This window comes from Coturnix japonica, chromosome 1, assembly GCF_001577835.2.
Source record: "Coturnix japonica isolate 7356 chromosome 1, Coturnix japonica 2.1, whole genome shotgun sequence".
In the NCBI taxonomy this organism is placed as follows: Eukaryota; Metazoa; Chordata; class Aves; order Galliformes; family Phasianidae; genus Coturnix; species Coturnix japonica.
In genome coordinates, this window is record NC_029516.1 from 103348536 (window position 1) to 103374641 (window position 26106).

General features: G+C 35.3%; 1 protein-coding gene across 17 annotated transcripts in view; it reads left to right on the forward strand.

The window, feature by feature from the left end:
• The window catches only part of DMD (dystrophin), a 1014969-nt gene that overhangs the window by 285017 nt on the left and 703846 nt on the right, over positions 1-26106 (forward strand). The gene's annotated exons all lie outside the window — the stretch shown is intronic.

A 26106-nucleotide genomic window follows, 5' to 3' on the forward strand; every position in this document is an offset into this window, starting at 1 on the left:
CAGTGTTTCTACTGAAATAAACTATTTTGTCTTTAAAACTGGCTCTGTTCTTTCCAGTTACGAAAACAAGGACAATTGTCATAGCCAGAAAAATTCCCATGAGATCCAAGGGAGTTATTTTATGAAATCTATGTAAATGATTGCATCCCATGTGGAACTGCTGATTGTTTTCATCTTGGTATTTTTTAGCAGAAGGTCAACTGAAACTGTTATCCAGTAGGTGGTGGAAGAAAATTTAATTTTAAACATCTGGTTAAGAAATGGAAGGAAGATATTCATGCAAAAATTTGGGCTAGAATTCATTAACAACATTTATCACTAGGCCAGATTTTAATATCTGAGCTTACTTCCTGGATTCTGCATTTAGAGAAAATCCAAGTTTCTAAGTTATCTAAAAAGATTTGGTTAGCTTTTGACTAATTCACTTGCTTAAGTCAAGCTTTCTGTGAGATGTATCCCAGCCTGTAAGTGTAGTTGTCTGAAGATCAAAATGGCTGAAAATGACCATAAGAGTTAGAAATCCTTCTGTGATTTTCATTTTCATTTCATTTCATTTCATTGTCATTCAGCTGACATTCTTCTGTATTGGAACACTGTATGTGAAGTGATTTCCTTACCATCTCAGTGTATTTATCTTAATGCTTTAGAAGAGATTTTCTGGGAACTGTAGTGGCTTTCTTGTACTGATCAGAAAGAATACTTTCAGAGGGAAATTTCTTTTCTCAATAGAAGAATATTATCTTTTTATTGATTCCAGGGAGAATACTGTAATTCTAGAATGATGGGAAAAAAGAAAAAAAAAAAAAAAAAGTCCTCCTCTTCAGTCTTTATATTTTTTAGATTCTTACAAAGTTTAGAAGGCAGGTCTGCAAAGATAATTTATTTAGGTTCTTTCTTCCTTCTCTCTTGTCTCCTTCCTCGTCTCTGCCTTTCTCTTCTCTGCTTCTCTCCTCTCCTTCTTCTCCTCCTCTCTCTTCTCTCCTTCTCTCCTTCTCTCCTTCTCTCCTTCTCTCCTTCTCTCCTTCTCTCCTTCTCTCCTTCTCTCCTTCTCTCCTTCTCTCCTTTTCTTTTTTTTCCCCCCGTTTTTCTGACTTTGAATTCAGTATTGAAATAGAAAAAGCCGTATTCTTGTCTTCTTAGAAGATGATGGATTTACTCATTTTCTGATCTGTTTGGGGATTATTTCCTCCGTGAATAGGACAGAAGCTCTTTCTAAATTTACTGGAAAGTTCTTCTAGTTTATTGTTGGATACAGTATTCAGTGCCTTCATTTTACCAGTGTACTTTGACAAGTCTTGATCTAATCAGGGAAATCATAGTTTAGATGAGATTTATGGCATAGTTGTTTTCCTCTAATTCTTCTTTCGTATCCATCTATTAATTTTTAAGCTGATGGCTTTGTGAGCAGGCATTTTTATGATATATACTTTCCAGTAGCTATATGAATAAGAGCAGCCCCAAATTAATGATTCCTTCGATTGAAAGAATAACAAAATGTTTACTTTTCAATAGATACTGGAGATAACAACCATGAACACCAGTTAACTTCAGTTGCAGCTTTCAGCTGGAATCCATCCATGAAAAAGATTGTTGGAATGAGATAGCACTGCTTTAATTAAAAAACAAAACAAAGCAAAACAAAAAAAGAAACAAACAAAAAAAAAAATTGGACTTCAGATTTTCCTATTTCTTTATAGCTTGCTGAAATTTGTCAGGGGAGCTCTTTGTTTCTAATAGATTCTTGCATTAAGCCGGCTATTGATTGTCTTCTGCTGGTTTTGATTGTTCTCTATGTAAAATTCTCTGAGTGGCATTATACAGAGATAGCCAGAAAATATGCTTTATGAATTAGCACATTAAACCCCTCTGAAGATAATATTTTTGAAATGTGAACTTTAGGATTTACTCTGCCAAACAGAGGAGCTACATCAAAAATCAACTTGAAGTAGGGAAGAAATGTTTCATCCATAACCAAGACAATTCTCTGAATGAAAAGAATGAAGTAGAAACTAAATCAAAATACTTCATCCATCCCCCTTCTTAAAAGAATACGGTGACAGATACAGACATAATAATCTGAATCAGGTGGATCAGTTGTAGTTATTAAATGATCTGACTTCAGAGCCAGAGGACTGGTGCTCTGGTGTTCCTGAAACCATTTTCTGGTCATCCAGCAGTACGGGAGCAAAGCAGATGTTCTCTGGCTATGAGAAAGGCTACAGATCTCTGAAATGGTTTTTGACCTATTTTACCCACCCCCACCCCCACGCCACCCCCACCTCGTCCCCCCGGAAATGCAATTTGATGACTGCATAATTTTTCTTAAACAATAAAATGCAAATCTTTTAAGAAGTTTTGATGAAGTTAGAAATGTTTAATAGTTTTACTATTGTACACTGCCGTGATTATGACTTTAGCACATGGATCACTGTTGTCTCCTGTAGATAAGTAAATTACGTAATACGTAGATACGTATTACGTAAATAGAAGAGAGGCTTAAACAAGAATACTTGTATCACCGGGGAAAGCACAGTGCCATCAGTCATCTTGAATTTGAATATATTTGGGCCATGCAGAGTGGCTCTTGGCATTTTTTTTTTTTTGCCAGCTCTGAATGCTTCTCTGAACTTGATGAAAAATCACTTCTGCTCAAGTATTTGCTGTATGGCTTCTCTGGGAGTCACATTCTAATAGTGTCTGAAAATTTCAAGTTTCTATGTTAGTCATTGTTATAATACCTACAGAGTTTAACTGAGTGGAATTGAAACCCCACTGTATTTCAGTGTCATCTTTACTGTGAAATCCTCTCTGACTTAGTTAAAACCACACAAGACATGACAGCCTTCAAGCTTCAATAAGTAAAGGGTGAGACAGAAGGAGCAGGGAAAAAGTAAGGCTGAAGATGGCAGGGAGCACAGGGAGAAACCCCTGTGCGGTTAATCTGATTTCCTGGACTACTAGGCTGCTGCTTGTCTCACAGGAGGGACTGGGCAATAGATCAGGAAAGGAGGAACAGAGTTTAAAGTGGAAGTGAATTTAGGTCTGGCAGAGGAAGAAGAAACCTGTTTTTCCTTGTGTTTAAATGTCTTATTTCCCAATACTGGGATCAGTGATTAGATGTTTAGGTTATGTTAATTTGCAATAAATTAACTTAAATTCACTACGTTGTATCAGTTCTGCCAGCAGCAGTAACTGTTGAGTGATTTCTGTGTCTCTATTTTGACCCAGAATTTCTGTCTCATTCTTTATATTATTATTATTATTATTATTATTATTATTATTATTATTATTATTATTATTATTATTATTATTATTATTCCCCCGCCCCATGGGAGTGAATGAGCTGGGTCATGACTGTCCCAGTATTACAGAGCTAAACATAAATGTAGACTGAATTATAAGTCAGATAATTCTCTACCATTAAAACCTCTTTTTGGAGCTTTCTCACTACATACATAATGATCAAAGATTTTCTTGGCCTGTGACCTCTGAAGGGGGAAAATCTGGATTCTACTCTCTACCCAAGATGCATATTTATTATAAAGTTTAGTTACTTGATCAGTGGAGAATATAGGAAAATCTTTACTTTTTTGAAAATCTGACAGATTGATTTCCAACTATGTTGTTGCTACAGAAAACAGATACATCCATTCACATGCTGAATGTTGATAAGTTTTATATTAATCTCAATAAATCTTATTATCACTTATCCCTTGTTCCTCAAGGAAGTTGTCTGAGATGTGATGGTTATCAGTGCCTGGATAATTTGTAGTTGGCAGTGACCTCCTAAAGGCAAGAAATATAAAAGTGTCATTGTTATGCTTGGGAACAGAGGTCATGAGTGCAATTACATTAAGTCATGTGTGGCTCTGAAGGTGCTTTTTTAGAATTTACTCCATCAGGGTATGCGCAACCCACAAGGCCACAATTGAATAAGATCTATTTAATTGAATTAAACTGGAGATTATGAGATAATGGTGCTTGTGCAGCCTTTGTTTACTCTTCTGATTCAGCTCCTGTAAATCTATATTCCAGTGCTTGTGATCACAGAGGGAACCACTGTTAGATTGTCTCCAGGAGGTTAAGTGGCCTTCAGAAGCACAAACCTCAAGATTCATATCAATAAATTGATGCACTGGAGTTGGATCTTTCTGCTTGTAAAGAGTGAAATATGGTTGCTTACAGGAACAAACTTCCAGTAAAGTATTGGAGAAGTTAGAAGAATTCCAAAAACTGTAGCTTGAGGATGGATGAAAGCTGTCTAAATGTCACATGCATTGCTCCTTTATGGACCCTACAGTAATTGCATATTCATTCCCAGTGTCACTAACAATAATGTTCTATTAATCAAGGTTTTTGTGCCTGATTATTAGGGGAAATGATTCAATTGTGAAACTAGAAATAGAATTTAATAGACTTTTCTAATGAGGAACTGTGTGTGGAAACAACACATAGCTTAAGTTTATTAATATGCATTGAATTCCACTGAGTAATATGAATGGACATCATAACAGAAAATATAGCTGAATTTTAGCTATAAAATTTTAATATTTAATGAAAAATAGCTGAACTTTATCATGCATTTTCCAGCTTACATTTCTCACTTCACTGTGTTTTGTCTGCACTTGTCTTTAAACCGTTCCCAAGTATTAGGAGTGGAAAACAGATGAAGAACATTCCAAATGTTGCATCTATAGCATAGGTTTATGAATTTGTCATAAGTATTAGTAATTTCTATATAAAAAGTGAAAATAAGTATCTGGATGGACGGACCTATGAATTTGAGATCGACCTCATCTCTTTACCTTCAGTGTTGTGTGAACTAATAATTGTGTAGGCAAAGCACTTGTTGTACAATCATTTCGGTTTGATGTGTTAAGTATTTCTACACCAGAAGATCATCAGGATCCATCTCAGCTGCCTGAACATGTAAAAGTCCATGGGCCTAGGTGAAATGTCTTGATGGCTGCTGAGGGTGCTGGCAGATGTCACTGTGAAGCCACACATTGTTTCTTCACAGACAACAATAAGGGAACAATAAGGCCAACAATAAGGGAAATTAGAATTTGATGAAAAATGTTTTACCTTGAGGGCTGTCAAACAATGTAGCAGGTGCCTAGAGAAGCTGTGAGATGTCTGCTCTTGGATGTACTCAGAAATCATTGGACAAGACATTGAGCAACCTGATAGAATTTGGCCCCTATTTTAGGTTGGATTCTGACGATGACGTAGTTTAGAGAGGTGCCTTCAAAGCTGATTTTTTTCTGGCAGTGTCACTTGTCAAACAAGACTTCTCTTTACAAAAGCTGACTAATCTTGTTGTTTATCAATATTTTTTATTTACCACTTCTATTACTTATTAACATGGTAGTAGTAAGGATAGAAGCATTTTTAAAAGTTGTTATCATGTCTTTCACCTTTGTGGCCTCATATTCTGAGGTGATTTTAGAGTAGACGTTTCCTGTCACACCTTGTGGTTCCCTTTCACCCTTGGGTTGATTCAGATTTCTTGGATAAATGACATTTGTTTCTCATGAGCCATCATTCCTTTTCCAATTTATCGCACAGTTATTTCTACGCATACTTTGGTTTGCGACAGTTCGTTTAGCTGGTCACTCTCTATGACCTCCCAGACTATTTCAGGATGGGGAACTCTGCCCGGAATACAAATTCAGGTTATTTAGTTTCTCAGTTTCTTCTCTTGGTGTGCTGCTGTTATCCTGACCCTTTTATTCTAGAAAGTCTACAAAGGGGGATCCATCTCTGGATATGATTAAGACAAGTTTGATTACTAGTTTGCAATTTTTGCTAAGTGTTCCTTCTTAAACATTCTTCATTGTAGCTTTTTACATTGAGACTGTTATTACCCTCTCTATTTTTATTTTTTCTATTTGAGTATGATTTTAACTTTTTGACTGGTGATGCTTCTAATATCTGTTCTTCACTCCTGCTGGATTTCTTTTGCTTGAGTCTTCATTCCTTCATCTCTGCCTTTTAAGATGTTCATCTGCTGCCTGCTCCCTTGTAATTAAATCCTGATCTCCTTTTGGATCCTTCTCTTGATTCTCAGTCTTGCAAACGAATGGAGGTTTTGCTGCCAGCAAGACAGGAGTTATGACCTGGAAGCAGGTATCATCCTTCCTTTAGGAATAAAGAAGTTGTCCTTTATAATCCTGGTTACTTATTCTTCTGCAGTAATTTGTATGTCAAGGAAGTTGCTCTCTCTTGCCTGTTTGCTAGTTCAGTAAGTGTCAGTGATATGTTTTTATTTTGGTCTCTCTCATATTCTAAGCTGCTTCTTTTTCTGTGTTCTTTTCCACTATATAATTAACCCCTGTGGTAATTTTAGCTGTATTTCCTATGTTCTTGTTTAATGGTAGTCTTCTTTATTTGCTCTTTATGGTAATCATGTATTTCTATTATAATTGTTACTATCAGTCATTTTACCTGTTGTTTTTCAGTTTATTTGATTCCCACCTTAGAACATGGTATTCAGTACTAAGTGTAAGAGAAAAGGAAAAAAAGAACATTTATTTTTGAATTGTTTGTTAAAGTAAGGCTAATGGAAAAAAAAATAGATCTTCTTTACCTTAGTAAATTGTTTTAACATGGTGCTAAGGTCATTAAATTGACAGACTTCTTTATAATCTTTGAGTAATTGAGGATCTTCAACCACAATCATAAAATTCTGAGTTTTGAATTATGTCACCTTTCATAGTTGTTTTTTCTTTGTGTGTGTGTGTATGTGTGTGTTTGCAAAGTCCTCTGATAGTTAACAAATGGTGTTTGCATGCTAAACAGATAGATTATTTCTTTCAAACTTTCCTGTTAATCCACTAAGCCCTAAGATGTATGATCCAAAGTAGGCAACCCTCCATAAATTTGAATCAAAAAAATCATAGAAGGACAGGTCAAAACAGATTCAAACAAAAAAGAATCGCACATGCATTAAAATGGGAATGCATTACATGATGCATGCTCTGATGCCTGCTCTTTATTAGACAACTGATGTTAATTAGTATAATAGATCCAAAGGAAATATTGGCAGCATTATAAAGAGCCCATGCTTCAGTTAATGTGTTGGAAAATCTCTCTGTTATGCTGAGAGATAAGGAATTTCCATGGATTTGTACTTCATTAGTACAAGTTTTTATGCTGATGCGTGCTGATTATGAATCAGAGAGGAAAATACCTACTGTCATTCATTGTAGTGTTGGAAGACTGTTTAACTTCTTGTACGAATTTCTAACGGCAGTGATGAGTTTGATCTAACTCCAGATGCCAGGACACAGCATTTCAAATGCCAGTAAACTCATTCTCACCTGGCATACACCCCACATAGAACAGCCACCAATCAGCATCTACCCAATATGAAACACACTGCACTCAGTACCAGGCAGATAATGTAGGAAGAGGAAGCATTTTGTTCTGGCACAGCAGTCTTCTGTCAAATGTCTTATACCAGCAGGGTGAATAAAATTGCTCAGCCCACAAGCATTCTATTTGATCCAGTCTTATTTCTGAATTAAATCAGAAATAATAATGATAATTATTATTATTAAAAACAAACAAACAAAAAAAAAAACAAAAACTGTGCTTTTACCAGTCTCACTGTATAGAGAGACTTTTTCCAACAAAAATCTGAGCAATATAGTGATGGCATTGAGGTAGTGCTATTACCTTGAAGTCAAGAGAATATCCTATGTAGAAGGATGGTATCATTTGAGTAGAAAGTTGAACGTGGATTCAATAGTTTGAGAAGTACCCATGAGTACACCTGACTTCCAGATTATAAAAGATGTCTGGAAAGTTAAGGAAGGATGCTTTCAAATGTTAGAAGTTGTGGAAATTGGATTAATTGGATTGTCATGTGAACAAGAAAAATGAAAGATTTTTGACAGAAGTGGCATTTTAACTATTGCATTGAAATGTAGCACATAATTTTATGCTATTTCTACAATGCAGTCAGTGGCATTATATTTATTGTTTCCTGCTTTTATTATGGAGGACTCTGCTTTTCCAAAAGTAAATGAACAATGAGCTTTGCCCTTACTGAGTGCTAATCTTCAAAGCACATTAAAAATATTAATTAAACCTCAGAAAAATCCCTGTAAGAACTGTATGCAAGCATTATCATGCTTTCTCAGATGGTAAAGGCAGTTAACACTTCTCCGGTAATCCTGGAGAAAACAACTTTTATTTCCAGAAGCCCACCCAGTTGTCTCACAGAAAAGGCTGTGAAGTGGAAAAAAACATTCTGAATTTTAATAGGCCATTATATTTCTGTACCTCAAATTGGAAATGTGTGTAACGTGCTGCTCTGAATTAAAGATGATTCATTTTAAACATCAGAGGAGTTACTTTTGGTCATGGGTGAGACAGTTGCAATCTATTGCTAGTTTTCTGAACAAGGGCTGTTGTTTAAACTGTACTGAATCAAGTTCTTTAATACAAGATTTAATAAAGCAGCAGAGTGATGTTTGGCCTCGTCAGTCATTCATTGAATTAAAGGGGAAGCTTAACAGTGCTTGCAATTAATTATCTGAGATTTGCTTTTTTTTATTATTATTATTTTTTTTTTTTAATGTAAGCTTGCAATTCTAAAATTTTAAAAGTTGCCAGCAAATCTATGATTAAGATTTTTATACTTTTGTATTACTATTGAGTCCAGAGTATTTCTTAAATCTGAACAGAGTTGTAATGTGGAGACTAATTTACATTGTGTCTGGATCTGTTTGCAATTAAATAATATATGATCATCTAGTTCTTCATGAACTAAGCTCATGAGCCTCTTGTTTGGAAACTAAAACTTTTGTTACCTAATCCTCTTATCTACTGAACATCCTCTCTCTGTTTTGAGTGTACCTAAAAGTAACTTGTTCCTGAATTGGGTAACTGTATTTATTTTGGTATGGCATCTGGCAACTAAATCTTTGCACACTGTGTAAATGTGCTCACTATCGCTGAAAACCAAGCTATTCTTTATATTCCTTCCTACAATTTGTGTCCTTTAGCTTTGAGTGGTGTTTCATAAGAATTGCTTTAACTCATCTGCTCCTGTTCATGAATTGTGTCAGGTTTGCTTATCCTGTTCTGTTTTTCTTGTGGCATTCATCATGAGAAAAAGGGTGGAATATTGCCAGATCTTGTATTTTATTTCTATACAGCGTAGGGCTTCAGAATCTGTAGCAATCAATGTGTCCAGTTCTTTCTGCTGTCTTTAAATTAGACTTAAGTAGAATTCCAGTGAGTACAGTCTGTTTAGTGAGTTGTACTGGTTGGGAACATAGCATAGAGAATCATCCATCCTGTAAAATACAGACTGACGGGAACATCAGGTTTATTGGACTTACTACTAGGTGTATCAAAGTTTGGATACATAGGTTGTTCTGAACATAATGCCTCCTATTTATTTCCATGGAAAACACAACAGATGTGAAGAACACGATAACACTATTTGTTAGTGCAAACTCTCAGCTACAAAACACTGTTTTGCAACCATGAGCTATATATTTAGGCCAGTCAATCTCACCTCTGTCCCTGGAAAGGTGATGGAACAGCTTGTGCTGGATGCCATCTCTAAACAATTGGAAGAAAAGGAGGTCATCAGGAGTAGTCAGCAAAGCATTTGATATTGTCTCCCACAACATCCTTATAACAAAGCTGAGGAAGTGTGGGATAGATGGGTGTCAAGTGAGGTTGGTCGGGAACTGGTTAACTGGCAGAGCTCAAAGGGTTTTCGTTGGCCGTGCAGAGTCTGGTTGGAGACCTGTAACTAGTGGTGTTCCCCAGGGGTTGGTGCTGGGTCCAGTTTTGTTCAACATCTTCATCAGTGACCTTGATGTGGGGATAGTGGCCAACCTCAGCAAGTTTGCTGATGATACAAAGTTGGGAGGATTGGCTGACACACCTGAAGGCTGTGCTGCCATTCAGTGAGACCTGGACAGGATGGAGAGCTGGGCAGTAAGCAAAGGGATGAGGTTTAACAAAAGCAAGCATAGAGTCTTGCACCTAGGGAGGAATCATTGCATGCATCATTACAGGTTGGGGGATGACCTGCTGGAGAGGAGTTCTGCTGAGAGGGACGTGGGGTGTTCTGGTGGACAAAAGGTTGGCCATGAGCCAGCAGTGTGCCCTGGTGGCCAAAAAGGCCAATGGCATTCTGGGGTGCATTAAAAAGAGCGTGGCCAACAGGTCGAGGGAGGTGAACCTCCCCTTCTACTCTGCCCTGCTAAGGTCTCATCTGGAATATTGTGTCCAGTTCTGGGCTCCCCAGTACAAAAAAGACAGGAATGAAAGAGTTCAACAGAGGACTACAAAAATGATGAAGGGCCTGGAGCATCTCCCCTATGAAGAAAGGTGTACAGTTGACAGGTAAACAGAGGTTAAACCAGATGTTTTGTATGAAAGATTATCATGATAGAAAGATAATCAATGATAAATGGGAAATGCTCACTGATATCAAAGTCTTGCTGTAAACTCCACAGAGGAACAACATCCAGAGAAAGAGATCCTGCCTTGGTGGTCATCAGCCTTTAAATGAGATCTGAGAGAGGTGGAGCCAAGCTTCACCTGTGCTCCCATAGTTTACTCATTGCTTGCCTCAGATGGTTAATCAGAGGTTCAGGCTGTGATCAAGTTTCCCATATAAAAGGCTAAATGAACTGAGTCTCTTTAGCATTGAGAAAAGAAGACTGAGAGGGGACTTGATCTAGGTCTATAAATATAAGGTGTGAGGGGGCAGAGTGGTGAGGCCAGACTCTTTTCTGCAAAGTGTGGAGACAGGAAAAGGGAAAATGGTCAGAAACTAGAGCATAGGAAGTTCCACACAAGTGTGCATAAGAACTTCTTTATGGTGAACGGTGATGGAGCACTGGAACAGGCTGCCCAGGGGGGTTGTGGAGTCTTCTTCTCTGGAGATATTCAAGGCCTGCCTGGATGCCTACCTGTGTGACCTGGTGTAGGGAACCTGCTTTGGCAGGAGGGTTGGACTTCATGATCTCTGGAAGTTCCTTCCAACCCCTACAGTTCTGTTATAAAACTTTGTTTTACATATTTGTAACTATCTGTATTTACATCCTCAACAGTATTATAATTTTTTAAAATGCATTTTATGCTTAAATTATTATTATTTTTTTCTTCACAGTTATGTTCTTGCTTTTGTTGGTGGTTATTGTAACTGAATTAATTCTGTAGTTGAAATTAAAGAAAAAGTTGTAAATTGCAGTATTTTTACTAGCATCTTAGCTCCACAATAGGTGAGTTGGCTCCTTGGACTAAAATTAGAATAGAACACTAAAGGAGATATTCATTTCTTTAAGGTCATTTGGCAGTCTGTGCCTAGAGGGCTATAACATACCTCTATAATGGCTTATTGAGCACAACCTAATAAAGGAAAAAATTGCTGCTAGGGTCTTGTGCCAAGAGCCTCCAGTTTTCTGAATATAAGTAAGCTTTTTACCTATTGAACTACAGCAGCAGAGGTGTTCAAGTGAAGAGTATACCTTTTGAAACAAAAGATTATATTCTGTATGGAACCGGTTCTGTATTTGGCATAATGACTCTGTGATTCAGTTAGTGTTTTTTTTTTTTTTTGTTTTGTTTTTTTCTTTTCATTCTTTTATAATAGCAATATATCTCTTCTCTCTATAATGGCAATAAATGTATCTGGAAGAGCTGTCATCAGTTTGTTTGGGATTATGTAGGATAAAAAAAATCAATGACAAGATAGAGAATGCAATAACATAAGAACACAGGATGGTGTATTTGTTGTTGCTTTCTTTCTTTGAGATAAATTAGTTAATTTCTTTCATCTTAGAAGTATTTGCACTTCAGTGGGGTCTGCTGTTGTTTTTCTATTTCACATTGAAGCCACACTGTACATTTACAGTCTTTGTTGTTGTTTGTTGTTTGTTTGCTTGTTTTTGTGCCCAGAGTATTTATCAGGCAGGGCAGAGAGGGCTTTGGTTTTCTTTTTCTTTTTGATACTGAAATCCAGAAATCAGTTATCGAAATGACTTAGTAAGGAGAGAGCATGGTAGGAGACACAGAAAACCAACTGTCTGATGTGCATCTGCCTGTGCACTTTGCAGTACTGATCAAAACCAGAAGATACAACTTGCTAACTTATAAAACTGAGAATATGAGTACTGCTGAGTGAGAAGAAATTAAAAGAGTGTGTCTTTGTAGACAGGCTCTTTTCTCATGCTTGCTCTCTGAGCATCACGTTTAGTGCCTTTTTGGATTTTGATGAAGTCTATGCTCTCCTTCTTTGGTCTTTGGGAAAAATCTCTCTTTTCTTCATTTGTAAGGCTTGTGCTGGGATCCATTTATGTTCTTTTCTAGAATCCCTCACTTAGTTTCTGCTGCTAGCCCATACCTTGCTCTCCTGACTCCACATGTACTATAGGAACATCTCATGACATCTTAAGTGACTTTTAAAGCCAGAGCAATCTTCTCACTCTCCTGTGTCTTGCACTTCACTTCTTCTAGAGGTTCACTGCACTTCACAACTTCTAGAGGTTCTAGACTATTCAGCCAGAATAATATGAATGGAGAGATTCCCTTTATGGAGAGCGATCTCACCTTCTCTTGATAGATACTATATACATATATGCATTACAAGAGAGAATATACATACCGTGTATTATCTATAGCAATACATAGTATTTGGAATCCATAATAGTATACAGCAATGTTAATAGAAGTCCATCCTGTAAATAAATCATATTTCTAAACAAATAAAGCATATACTTTCCATCAAACTTGACACAACACAAAAATTTTAGATCAGGAAAACTGTTTTGCCACTATTAAAACTGAATTTCTTTTTAATCTGACATTACAGTCTCATGCTCGCTTTTTTGTTTTGATGCCAGTTCCTAAACAGGTAAATGTGGAAGTTTTTCTAGGACTTTCTTGCTACTTCAACAATGGACAGAAGAACGTTCCTACTATGTGTACAACAGGGAGTGAGGACTCAGGAAAGAATAGAATACCAGTACTTTGTGGTAGACTTGAATGATACCCAAGCATTTGCAGCCTTGCTTTGTTTATTTACTTATGCATATATTCTGCTTTTGGTTTGCATGCAAATGAAGAAAAAATAAATTTGTTTGTTCTGATAGAGCAATGAGTGTACATCAGAATATAACAGTAGACTTGTCTCCTTTTCCAGAAGGCTGTTTTTATTGCTCTTTCAGATAACTTATTTTAATTTGCTTGACTGCAAAATTAAAAGAAAGCATTACTTAAATAGTCAATAGTATTCTTACAGACTGTTTTACAAGTGTGTAGCAGGTTATTAAGCTCAGAGCAGTGCTGGTTTTGATGTCTGTTTAGCTCGACAAATTAGCTTTAGCTTATAAATCCTCAGGGTGTGTGTACTCCTTATCACAAGCTAGGGTGGAAGAAACAAGAACTTATTATGGTAATTCATTGAATGAAACAATTTTTCATAGAGCATGGGAAAACTGCAGAGTTGATGTCCCTTCAGAACAGGTTTGTTTCATTTTTGCTCATTAATACTAATTACACAAAGAGGTCCATCAGATGCCATTTTAAAATTGTCAACATCTGCCTCCAGAAGTGTTTACAGTCATTTTGATACATTACTGTACTTCAGTAGTTTAATGTGGAACAGCAAAAACAATGTTTACAGTCATTCACACAGAATTACAGTAGAAAGAGTTTAGAATAATATCAGAAAACTCAGATGAGCTGAATTGTATTAGTTATTAGTTTCATTGTTTATAAAGCTTTCTTTGTGTTGATGTTATGCTGAATTTTATATTTTAAATTGCTATAATTCTTTCATAGATTCAGATTGTGCGGCTAAACTGAAATAGTACATCCATATGGCTGGACCTTGCAGATGAGTTCAATTTATTTAGTAGCATATTTGATTAAGCTGATCTTTGATTGGAACTATGTTTAGGATTTACTATCAAGTTTCTTTGAGTAGCAATTTTTCTTTGTGATATAACTATAAATTTATCTGTTTTATAGGAACCACTGTAATCTTACGTAATTCTGCATTTTGTTAAAATGTTATTCAGGAATAAATAAGATGCTGTCAAAATCTTTAATGAATTCTAATGTTTGTAAGGAGCTTATCCATTTCTTCTAAAACTCTTGAGTGCACATTATCTGTTCAGGAAATGTTTAATAATGTTCATGAATATGCATTCTGGTTATTCACATAAGAAGGAATTTTCCATTCTTTAATTAATTAAGTTCTTCTGAGGAAGTCTGGAAATCAACTGTCAGTGGTAGGAAAGATGTTTAGGTGTTGTTTGTTAAAGCAGCAGCCAACAGCAGGCTGTACAAGCTAACTCACATCTGCTCTTGTTAGATGATCCCTGACAAAGTTTTCCCCTGAAGAAGAGCCTGAGAATCAAAGGGGGAGCAGGTCATCCTGTTACAGGAGGCATCAGAAACAGCTGAGCCTCATCCAAGTCAAAGAGCAAAAGAAAGATAAATGCTACTGGAGACCACCTCCTGCAGAAGATGCAGGCATTCCTTTACTAACCTAACTTCATGTCTTGATGTCTTTGGAGAGTTGCTGCTTTCCAGGCTTTTCACAGGTTGCAGAGATACCTGCAGTGTCCAAACTCAGGTTACTATATCTTGCTGCTCATCCATGAGAGCAACAGTGGTACAAATAGAGTGACTGTGGAGGTATGAAGAGTGTAGGGGCCAGATGGTGTTTTCTTTTGTCCTTGTTGGTAAACAAGAAAGGCTCAAAAATGGAGTAGACAAATTTTTACATCAACATCTGTCTTCACAGGTAAAATGAAGACATGTTTGGGTGATAGCACAAGGAGAGGGTTATTTCAGCTCCTCCGCATATGAAAACCAGTACGTGCGTGACATTGATATGAGAAGTGAGAAGACTTGGAAGTCCATGGTCTTGGAAGTCCATGGAAGTCCAGCTCCTACAGAGCTGTGTCCTCATTGGGACTGCAGAAGCATGAGGTTGCTCTCACGATTGTGCTGCGATGTAAGAATATCAGCTTTCAGGAAAGATGGACTGAGAACATGGGGGAGGGAAGTTGTACCCATTCAGAAATTTGATTGGAGAAAGCATGAGGAAGGAAAGAGGAAAACCAGCAAATACAGAAGCATCTTGTTTTCTGCAACTGCAGTAGAAGGTTATCCTTGGATTTGTTATTTATGCAAAATGTCAGGGTTACTGGATTCCCCTAAGAGTAATGGATTAGAACTTTTTATGTACTAGTCAAGTATGAAACTGAAATGATGTTATTGACTCATGGCATAGTGGCCACCAGTCACAAGAAGTTCTGATGGTAGTGATTTTTTCCATTCTTTTCTTTGAGTTTTGTTTAAAGGAGTAACCTAGAGGTGAGACACCTCATTGTGAGCCTCTGATGTGTTTGTTTTCCTTTTTGGAAGGTTTGGGTTTTCCACTGTAGCTACCTTATTTGAGTACTCTAATTGCACACCACAGAGCAACAGAAAATTTCCAATTCTTCAGTGGATTTCTGATACTCGTTAAACCAATTTATTTATAATGTTCCTCTGCTGTTATTTATTTTTTTTTTTTTTCCCCTCCTAAACACCTGGTGTGATGTCTAACGTAGCATTAAAATAAGAAACAAATAATAATAGTTGAGGGGGGAAAAAGAAAAAATTAAACTCTACCATAAATCAGTAATTCGCTGTTGGGTAATTTGTTTATTCCAGGACATTATGAGAAATTTTTGCTGTCTGTGACATACAAACTTTTTTTTTTTTTTTTTAAAGTACAGTCAATACAAAACATTTATGATAATCCATCTTAAAAGACTACCCAGAGTTTCTGATCTATTTCTTCCATGTTTTCTTTAGAAGTAACTTTAGAAAGCTGTAACATTTGAGTAAAGGCTTGTCGAATACAAACTTGATAAATGTATGTTCTTTCAGTGTTCATCAACAATGATACTCTGCCAATTCTGCCTATTCATTGTTTGCTAGGAAAACACAGAAACTGGAGAACTTATGTTTTTCAAAACGTTTTCCTTTGATTTTGCTTGCTTTATTTTCCTGTTGCTTTCTAGGTATAGGATATTTTATCTTTACATTATTTGCCGGTTTATTACCTTTCTTACAACTTTTTTTCATTAAATATCCTTGTTAGCACTGAATTTTCAGTGGAAGGGATAAATACTTTCGCAGAGAGCAAGGACCTTTGTACACTACAATTGCATCTCTTTGAATCCAAAATGGTAGTGTTCATGAGACTTAATATCTTATTAACAGAGTAATATCCAGGAGTCAAATGTGATTTCAAGAATACAGTTACATTCCAGGGGCTAGAAACTTGATCAAAATGTATTGTTTGCAGTGCCACAGCTGCAGCGCTTAAAATAAGTGTAATTTTCACTTGCCTGAGTGGTCTGACTGCAAGGTAGAGTCTACATGTAATGGAAAGATTTGGGGGATTTAGTTTGCCACCATTGTCCTTGAGTTTGATGTTGCTTTTACTCTATTTTTTCTCTACATTAATAGTAATAAAGAACAGTTGTGTTCATACTTCTCTGTTGTTTCCCACTTTAAGACTATAAGCTCTTCTGTTTCACTACTTGTTTAGTGGTTTAGAACATTTAATCTGTTCATAACTGTACAGTTGTGTACATTTAATCAGTTCATAACTGTACATAGAATTCCAGATTCTTATTAATTCTTATTAATGCCTTGTGCAATAAGCTTAGTATTCTGTTTCTTGAAAAGGAGTCAGGTTTTTCTTTTGAGATAGATATTTGAAAAAACAAACAAGAAAACACCCTGCTAATCAAATAATATAGTTTTCTCCTTTCCATATTGGAATTTATTTATTTATTTATTTATTTATTTTTTAATCCTCAGACTCTCTAAATTTATTTGTGGAAAGTAAATCACCATTTCTAGGCCTTTTGTTGTTAAGTCCAAATTAATGCAATAACCTACCATTAAAATCTGTCTTACAAGCAATAATTATTTTCCTAAACTACTATAGTGCACGTACTTGTATTTCATGTATTTCAACCTATTCTGGGGAGTGAAGATCATGGAGAAAACATTTACTTGGGAATTAAGAAAAATGTGAGAAAACCTCGTAACAGTGAAGATGAAAATGTGCATATTATATTGGCTAATACTGTAAAGATGATTTCAGTAATCTCTTACAGGTCTTTCCTTCAGGATGTGCTTTTCCTGTTATCCAGGGATACTTGAGCTTGTTAGTCAATAATAATTAATTAAATTAATAAATAATTAAACCTAATTAATAATATTAGGTAGAATTGTTTCTGTTCAAGCATGCAGTAAAGCATTACAACGCTGCTAGATAATAGCAAACAGACTCTAATAAATCAACTGTTTAGGATCCAAAGTTCTAATAACTATTTTTCATGTATTACATCCATATAATACATTCATATTGAAACTTGCTATGTGTATTTTAATGTTTATTTGGCACATGCATAATATACCAGTTGGAATCCAAGTCACATCAGATCACTATTGCAGTACATACAAATATTACAGCTTGCAGAGTAGTTGTTCAAGTTATGATGTCCTCAAACACAGATTGGCTCAACTCAGCTGTAGGATTTCTTGCTCTTATAGCCCAAACTGTATCCTGGGCTGCATCTAATGAAGCATGATCAGGAGGTCAATGGAGGTGACCCTTCTCTATGTTCTGTTGGTGAGATGTGACCCAGAGTGTTGCATCCTGATATGGAGTCCTCAGTACAGGAGAGACATGAACCTGTTGGTGATCATCCAGAGGAGGGCCACCAAGAGATGGAACACTTCCCCCATAAGGACAAGCTGAGAGCTGGGGCAGTTCAGCCTGGAGAAAAGAAGGCTCTGGGGAGACCTAGAGTGATATTTCAGTATCTGAAAGGCAACTATCGGACAGAAGGTGACAGACTCTTTAACAGGGTATTCTGTGGTAGGACAAAGGAAAACGGCATCAAACTAAAGAGGGGAGATTTCGATTGGATGTAAGGAAGAAGTTTTTTACAGTAAGAGTGATGAGGCACTGACACAGGTTGCCCAGAGAAGTGGTGGATGTCACATCCCTGGAGACATTCCAGGTCATGCTGGACCAGGTTCTAGATCCTGATGTAGCTGTGTCTCTGTACTTTGTGGGGGAGTTGGGCTAGATGGCCTTTAAGAGTCCCTTCCAACTCAAAGGGTTCTATGATTCTGTGATTTTAAATTCTCATTAGGGTCTTTCATGCTGCCCCAGACTCGTCACTGTCATGTACAATTATATTTAGTTCATAAGGCTGAGTCTTATACTGCCTTGTTTAAACAGGGCTACTAAAATGTTGATTTTATGAGTTGAAAATATATTAACGGCTTTCAAAATACCTTGCTTTACCTTTGGCTGTTTCTCTACTTCCCCAGCACCAGCAAAATATAAAATTGCATTTACGTTGGCTTTCTCAAAACGAGTTCTCATTTTCATTCATATAGTTACTCCAGTATTTATTTGCATCCTGAAATGACATTCGCACTTCACATATGGTTCATTGGCATATACTCAAGGAGAACTCTATTTGGGACCTTTACAGGTTTTGTTGAAGCAATTTTCTCCCATGGGCACCTTCTTCACTGCTCTGCACCCCACCTAGGCACAGATGTTCTGTTTGGTAGCTACTATGCCAGAGACTGTTTGAAAAAGTAATTTTTTTTCTTGTTCTATTTATATAATGTTAAAGATGGGAAACAGATAGTCAGATACTCTATGGAAAACACTGTACTGGACAGAAAAGCAAAAGTATGCTAACTGAATCTTTTAACTATGAAGAACAATGAAGTAAGTAATGAAAAAGGGATTATAATAAATGTAGAACAGGTTATCTCAAAACAATTTGCTATCTCACAACTGATTACTATGCCACAGACACTAAGCTATTGCTTGGGGTTATATTCACTAGTATCTTTTCTGAATGTATTTAATAATTTGATTGTGAAGTGAAGGGAGGATAGGAGCTTACTGTGCCCTGAGCAGAATGGCATCCCAGTATGTGGCCTAATAGACTCAGCATGGCTTTAATTTAAGATCTGCTTGTAATTTAAAAAATTAAAAATGGAAAAAAAAAAAAAAAAAAAGCAAAATATATTCTTCCACACAATGCATCAGAAATGCTCATAGAAGTTTACCTTTGCAAAACATCAGCCAATGTTTCCAGATGAAAACTTATTATAATATCTCAAAACAACATTGTGAGCTTGTGGTTTTTTGTTTGTCCAATATTCTCCCCTTAGATAATTACATTTAAGGTGTCTTTGTTTGTTTGCTTCTGTAATTATTAAACAATTATGTATGAATAATTTGCTGGAGGCAGGCAGGAAATAATTGATCAAAACTCTCAATTTAAAAAATGATAGGTATGGCATGTATTGTATATGCATTGTATTATTTCACAATTATGTATTTACTGTATTCTTCATATAATATTCTAATTCAAATTAAAAATCCTTCCTCTTTTACAAGAAATCTTTCAAATTATTATTTTATTTTATTTTTTTGCACTTTTATGTAGGAATAGCTGGGATTATATATGAAATTGAGTTACTTGTGTTTTTACAAAACACACTTTTTAAGGTGACTTTTTTGTCAGTTACAGTTAGTGTTTTTAAAGACTTCACTTAGATTGTGTACACGTTTTGCATGTAAGAGCCAATATTAACTAAGGACTGGCCTTCCTTTAGGTGCTTGAGTAACATATCCAGTATGAGTTAGCAAGAAACTTACTCTTTGAATTTAAAAGTGGTGCATGTCAAATCAATCTCTAGTGATTAATTCTTGGCAAGAATTTAAGCCAAATATTTAATGTGTAACAAGAATTTATAGTTAATTATGTTCTCTAATGTCTTGGAAAGATATTGAAAGATTATCTGTTTATTTTCCTTTTTTTCATACCCTGTGAAAGTATGATATGTTAACTATAACAAATGTGGATTACATCTGTGAACAACGCTCTGTTCCATGTTAATGAAAAACTGTTTTTTTTTATTTGATGTAGTATTGTTTGCAATACATTTAAAATTTTATTTTATTTAATGTTATTTTATTTTTTTATGGAGTGTGATATATTTAACCAGTTTACAACTGAGGTTGACCTCAACTTAGTGCTTTTTCTGCTTCTGTTTCAGGAGTTCTCAGACCTTCTGTTGCTTTTTTTTTTTTTTTTTTTTTTTTAATCAGCACAAAAGTAGGAACAGCTTATTGTTAATTTACATCCAAATAAGTCTGTGTTTGATATTTTTTTGTTGTTTAATTTTCTATTTGCTTTTCTCAAATTTTATACAGAATCAGTTGTCCTTGGTGCTCTAGGGGCAAACATAATCAGTGATTATACTGACTTAGTTCTTGTAAGTTTTTAGCAATTAAAAAGGTGTGGTGTTTGCACCTAAATTTTGTAGGATAGTCATTGTACAATGACAACATTTTTTATTTTTTTTTACTTTGTATGTGCGTCTACAGCCAGTGCAGTTAAGCAAAATCTTCCCAGTGTATCATTAACTGATAATCTGGAATCAGGTGGAATTACTACTGTGTAGCTTTTGTAGAACAACTGCAGATTGTTTTATGAATTTCTATGGCAGAAGTATTTTAAGTCTTTTATTATTATTGCTGTAGTTGTCACACTGAGTGACGTCCTGTGACAAGGATTGGTAAGACAGAAATGCCTAAGGAAATAACTTTACTTTTATAAACGTTTAACTTTGTAAAATGACAAATGTATGATATTTTGAAACTCTGGCCTGGGTCTTTTTTTCATTTATCAAATATTCATATCATAATAATTATATCTACTTTTCTTAATTATTTTGTACAATATTCCAGAGTTCAGTTATTATTCTGGGTAATTTGTTTTGTCTCCCGTTATTTTCATCACTCTTCACTAGGTAGTAGTTTATAGTGTGTGTTTTAGTTCTTTTTCTCCCTCCTTCCCTTACCTCACCTTATATCAACCTCAGCAATAAAAGGTTTTGAATATGTGAACTGCAGCTTTCAGCAATTCAAGTTAATAGAATGCATTCAGTGCATTTTATTTCCTAGCAAACTGATGAATGTTATGCTCACTGCTATTAAAATCCTACTATTTTCTCTCTAATAAAAATATATATATATATTACATGTATGTTACAATATTAACTAATTTGTGCCTACTTAATCAAGATAATATTTTGTTGCATTACAATACTTTTTTTCCCTATATTACAGTTCTTTTTTTTTTTTTTTCTATATTTGTGTTTTACTGTTATAAATGTTTACCATTTATGCTAGAAAGAGCAACAAAAGTTAGAATCTTACAGAATATGTGTTTAAGAGTGTAAGGAAACTGATGGATCAACTTTACCACTTAGTCTAAGTGTGATTTTGCAGATTTCAAAACCAGAGGTCTTGGCTGAATAAACTTGACATTACAGTTCTTGCTTATGAGTTCAAGATTCATTTACACATACACAGCAAGTCAGAACAGACATTCAGGCAGATATGCGGTATTCTCTGTTTCTGAGTTGTTTAATACCAGATACATTTGAATTGAATTTGAATTCTTTTATTCCCGCAAATCCTGTCCTGTCTTTATAATTTTGAAAGGTAAGCACAAATATATTAATCTTTTGAAAAGATTTTCTTGATGCAGCTTTTGCAAGTATATTCAGTAGAACCTACAAAACGTGACTGTATCCTGAAGATATTCTGTACATTTGAACCATAAGGTTTAAATGTCTACTTACTTAAGGAAATGTTTACTGAAAAGTTGATGGTATTTTAATCAGGGAATTGCAAATTTAGTTCCACTCTCACTTCATTTCTGTACATGCATTTTTTTACCTTCCATTATCAGTTCCTTTTTTTCAAACTATGACATATAGCAGCCAATAGTAATAGTCAATGTGTAGGGTTTAAAATTTATTATTTTCTGTATTCCACATGTTATGATTACCTGAAAATCCTACATATCTGTTTTGAGAACAAAAGATTTCTTGTATGTGTATGACTCGTTTTATTTTGCTACTCAGCGCTGCATAAATTTAAATGTGTTTCGGAATTCGTCTCTCAAATGGTAAAGGAATTGTATGGACAATTTATATACAGCAATGCAAAATCTCTGACAATGCAGTGGATATTTAAGCTTTTGCCTTATAAAGTTACTTTGTTACCAGTCTCATGCAAAGAGGGAGTTGAATCTGCACAAATAACATCAGAGTTATCTGGTTATAGCTTTGAGAAAGCAAAATACTAAGGGATGGGAATGGGTATGTCACTTATAAGTAAATGTGTCTTAAAACTGTAAGCAGTATTTGGATGATTTTTTGTTGTTTGCAATCTGTGTGGCTGTATTTACATAATAAAACACTGCATTAAAAATGGTGGATTTTGTTCCTGTTGGTAGCTGTGTACAGTATATGTGCATTGCAGGAGCTTATTTAGGTGTTTTATATCATCTTCAATTTCACTTATGTCTTAAAAGGGATTCTTTCCTCTTGATCTGTAAATTTTGAAAAGGAATTGCTTATGGACAGAACATAAGGTGACAAGGGCAAACCACTCATGAACTGACTTGTGGATCCATTTTGAAGAGTTTGACTTTTTTGCTGTGTATGTATTTAGTTCTTTGGCACTACATCCTCCAGAGAGTGACTAGTTTCAGAACGTTTCAGATTTATTGCAGTCACCGATCCTTAACAGCCAACTATGTAAAATTAAGTTATTTAGACTTGTAATTATGATTGATGAAAAGTGGAGAAAATTTGCTTATAAAAATCAAACTGGATTGAAATTTATTGGGCAAATTGCATTGAGTAAAACTTGTAATACCCTTTTAAAAGCAGCAACCCTTAATCAGAGGTGGATTGCTGTTTATTTCACAGTTCTAATTCTCTGAGGTGAAACCTGATTCCTCCTGTTCCTTTGAGACTTGTTTGCCAGGCAGCTGTGACTCCAGATGAGCAGAACCTTTTACTAATGAAAATTCATAGTGGAGATGTAGCTATTCTGGAGCCTCCCTAGTACCAGACAGGTTTTTCAGCCTGTGTTTCGGAAGCAGAAAGTGTTGTTGTATTTCTCTTGACTTTTTCAAATGGACTGTCTAGCCAAGTATTTGGTGGATGGAAGGAAAGTGAGAGGGAGGCTTACTAAATACCTTCCCTTGAGACACTGGTCTTCAAGCATCTCTAGTCAGAGAGAATTCTTCTTCAAGGAAAGCATGTGAAGTCAGGGCCCTGTTCTGTATCTGAGGAAGTAAGCACCTTCTGCAGCAAAGACAATAAACTAAAGCAACTGTTTATATGCTGATGGAACCTGTGGGTTGCAGGACATAAAAAATGTTCTATAAGCAGTAAGCTTCTTGTAATATAATTATTCCACTAAAAGCTCACTGTTTTCAATGATATTAATCTGCAAGCATGAAATTTTCAACAATAGAATATTCTTCCCAGTAGCTACTGGAAATCCATGCTGGATATTTTTCCTATACTGTTGTATTATGCTGTTGTTAAGGAACTGGAATCCTTCTCAGAGCTCTCCAAAGTATTTAAGATTCTTGTTAAATGAACATATTAATATTATAATTTGTGTTAAGGTTATAAAATTTCCTATTTTAAAATCTCTTGACTTGTAGCCTAACTTGCCTCTGTTACTCTAAGTTCTTTTAATTCCTGTCGTGGATGATTGCTGTGAAGAAAATGAATGGAAATATAAAGGAAGTGATGTTTCTGAATTGGATTTGGAAAACATGACTTGTTGTTGAAAATAATAATAATCCTGAATGATTCTTTTATTTACTGGTTTTTAGTTTTTCTCTATAAACTAGTATCTGAATATTGGCATAGTTTAACATATTTGGGTTAATTCATTTTAGAGAAGATTTGTTAAAGAAAATTTTCAGACAGTATAGGTCAGCCTGACAGATTTTGCCTCAAGAAATGAAAAAAGGCATATTTCCTATGAACTGGTGAAATTCCTTGCAAGGAAGTGCAGAAACTTAAATTTATTCTCTGTCTGTCTGTTAGGACTTCAAATATGAGTCAGTCTAACAGGTGGTAAAAAGAATATATTAAAATAGGAATCAGGCAGTAAAACATGAAGGCAAAGGCATAATACAGGATAACAGAAATCTTTCTAGCTCTGATACTTTAAGAGCCTCCAAAGAAATATTTGCTGAGATTGAAATTCCATAATTTGTACCAATGGTTGTTTATCTGTTTGTTGTGATTAATTTTTTTTTTTTCTATTTACCAGTGGAGCCTGACAGCTGCCTTTTATTTGTCAGGTAAACCGGGTGAACAGTTTTTGGTACATACATTATTGTTTATAAGGTATTAGATTTATTTATTTTGTGAGGTATTGATACATAGATATGTAGATACATGCAATGTATTTAAAGTTTATTAAGGTTTTTTGTTTTTTTTTGGTTTTTTGTTTTTTGGGTTTTTTTTTTAGATATTTAACTATTTGGTTATCAAAACAATTTAAAAAGGAAAATAATTAACAACAAATGAAAAAATCACAGCTGGCAAAAATGCTTGTTCTCTTTCAGAATACATCCATATATTTATAAAGACACGGATATTCATGTAAACATCAATTAGGAGTAGACACCTAGGAGAAGTAAATGTTGTTTGTTTAAAATATTAATGAGAAGACAAGATGATGGTGATAACAGAATATTTCTAGTAAAGCATGTGAAGGCAGAGGGCTGTAGTTTGGTTTGAGATGGATAAGCCATGTGCATTTTTTTAAATGAGCAAATTGTGTGTACTGTGATAATACATGTTGTGCATATGGAAGGGGGTAGGGAGGGAATTGTGACAATTTACTTCAAGCTGTTTTTGTAGAATTAAATGTTTAACTCTTATAAAGCAAGGGTGTGGAAATAAGACAAAAATCCAAACTAAAAACATTGATAGGACATATCTGTTGAGCCACATATTTTGTCTCAGTTTCTGAATTTATGGGAAGCATTCTGTTTTCTCAAAAGGAAGAATTAGATTCCACCTTCTAGCATTACTGAGTCTGCCAGAGTATATTAACAACTGTGTTATTTTTTCCTTTACAGAAATCTTAGTTAAGCCAGTGTTAATTTAACACAATCACATAATGATTTAACACAATCACATAATGATAATAGTTGGGAGGGGTATCTGGAGGTATGCCCTGAGTAGATTGCCCAGGCCCAAGTCCCAGCAACTTTTGAAGATCTCCATGGATGAGAATCCACAACATCTCTGTGCAACCTGGACAGTATAAATTCAGAGCTTCTGGTTTCTCCTAGCTCTCAGGTGAAACATGTATGGACTTAGACTGGAAATGAAATTTAGTATTTTTTACAGTTTTATTTTCTAGAAGAAGGGTGGGAGGTGAACTTTAGTGCCAAATAACAGCAGCTAACATAACTTACCTTCTTATAGAAATGGCTAGTGGTGTTGTTCTGTTTTGGTTGTGATAAAGTTAATACTTTTCATAGTAGTGCATATGGTGCTGTGTTTTGAATTTATAATAGAGTTGTGCTCATAGCACAAAGACATCTTAGTTGTTTTTGAGCAGTGGCTGCACAGAATCAAGGTCTGCTAGGGAGTAGGCTGTGACTGCACAAGAAGCTGGTGAGGAACACAGTCAGCACAGCTGACCCATACAAGTTAAAGGGATATTCCATATCACATGATGTCATGCTCAGCAGTAAAGCTGGGATGAGTTGGTCAGTGAGGCTACAGTTGCTCAAGGACTGTCTGGGTATTGTTAGTGCAATTGTGTTGTTCATCACTTGCTTTTTCCTTTGGTTGTGCTTCTTTTTTCTTCAGCTTTTTTATCTTGCTTATTAAACTATCTTTTTCAAGTCACAAGCCTTCTAACTTTTGTCCTTCTGATTATTTTCCTTCCACATCCAATTTTGTTTAAGGCCAGGTATTAAGCAAGAAGCTGTATACCATATAGCTGCTGGGTTTAATGTACTGGGGTTATGTCACAGCAAATGTTGACTCAAGATGAAACTCTTCTAATTATTTATATATATGTATATATAAATATATACTCATGATTAAATACATGATTAAAATGTCTGAATTCCATGTTTCTTAGAAATATAAAAGTTATATACC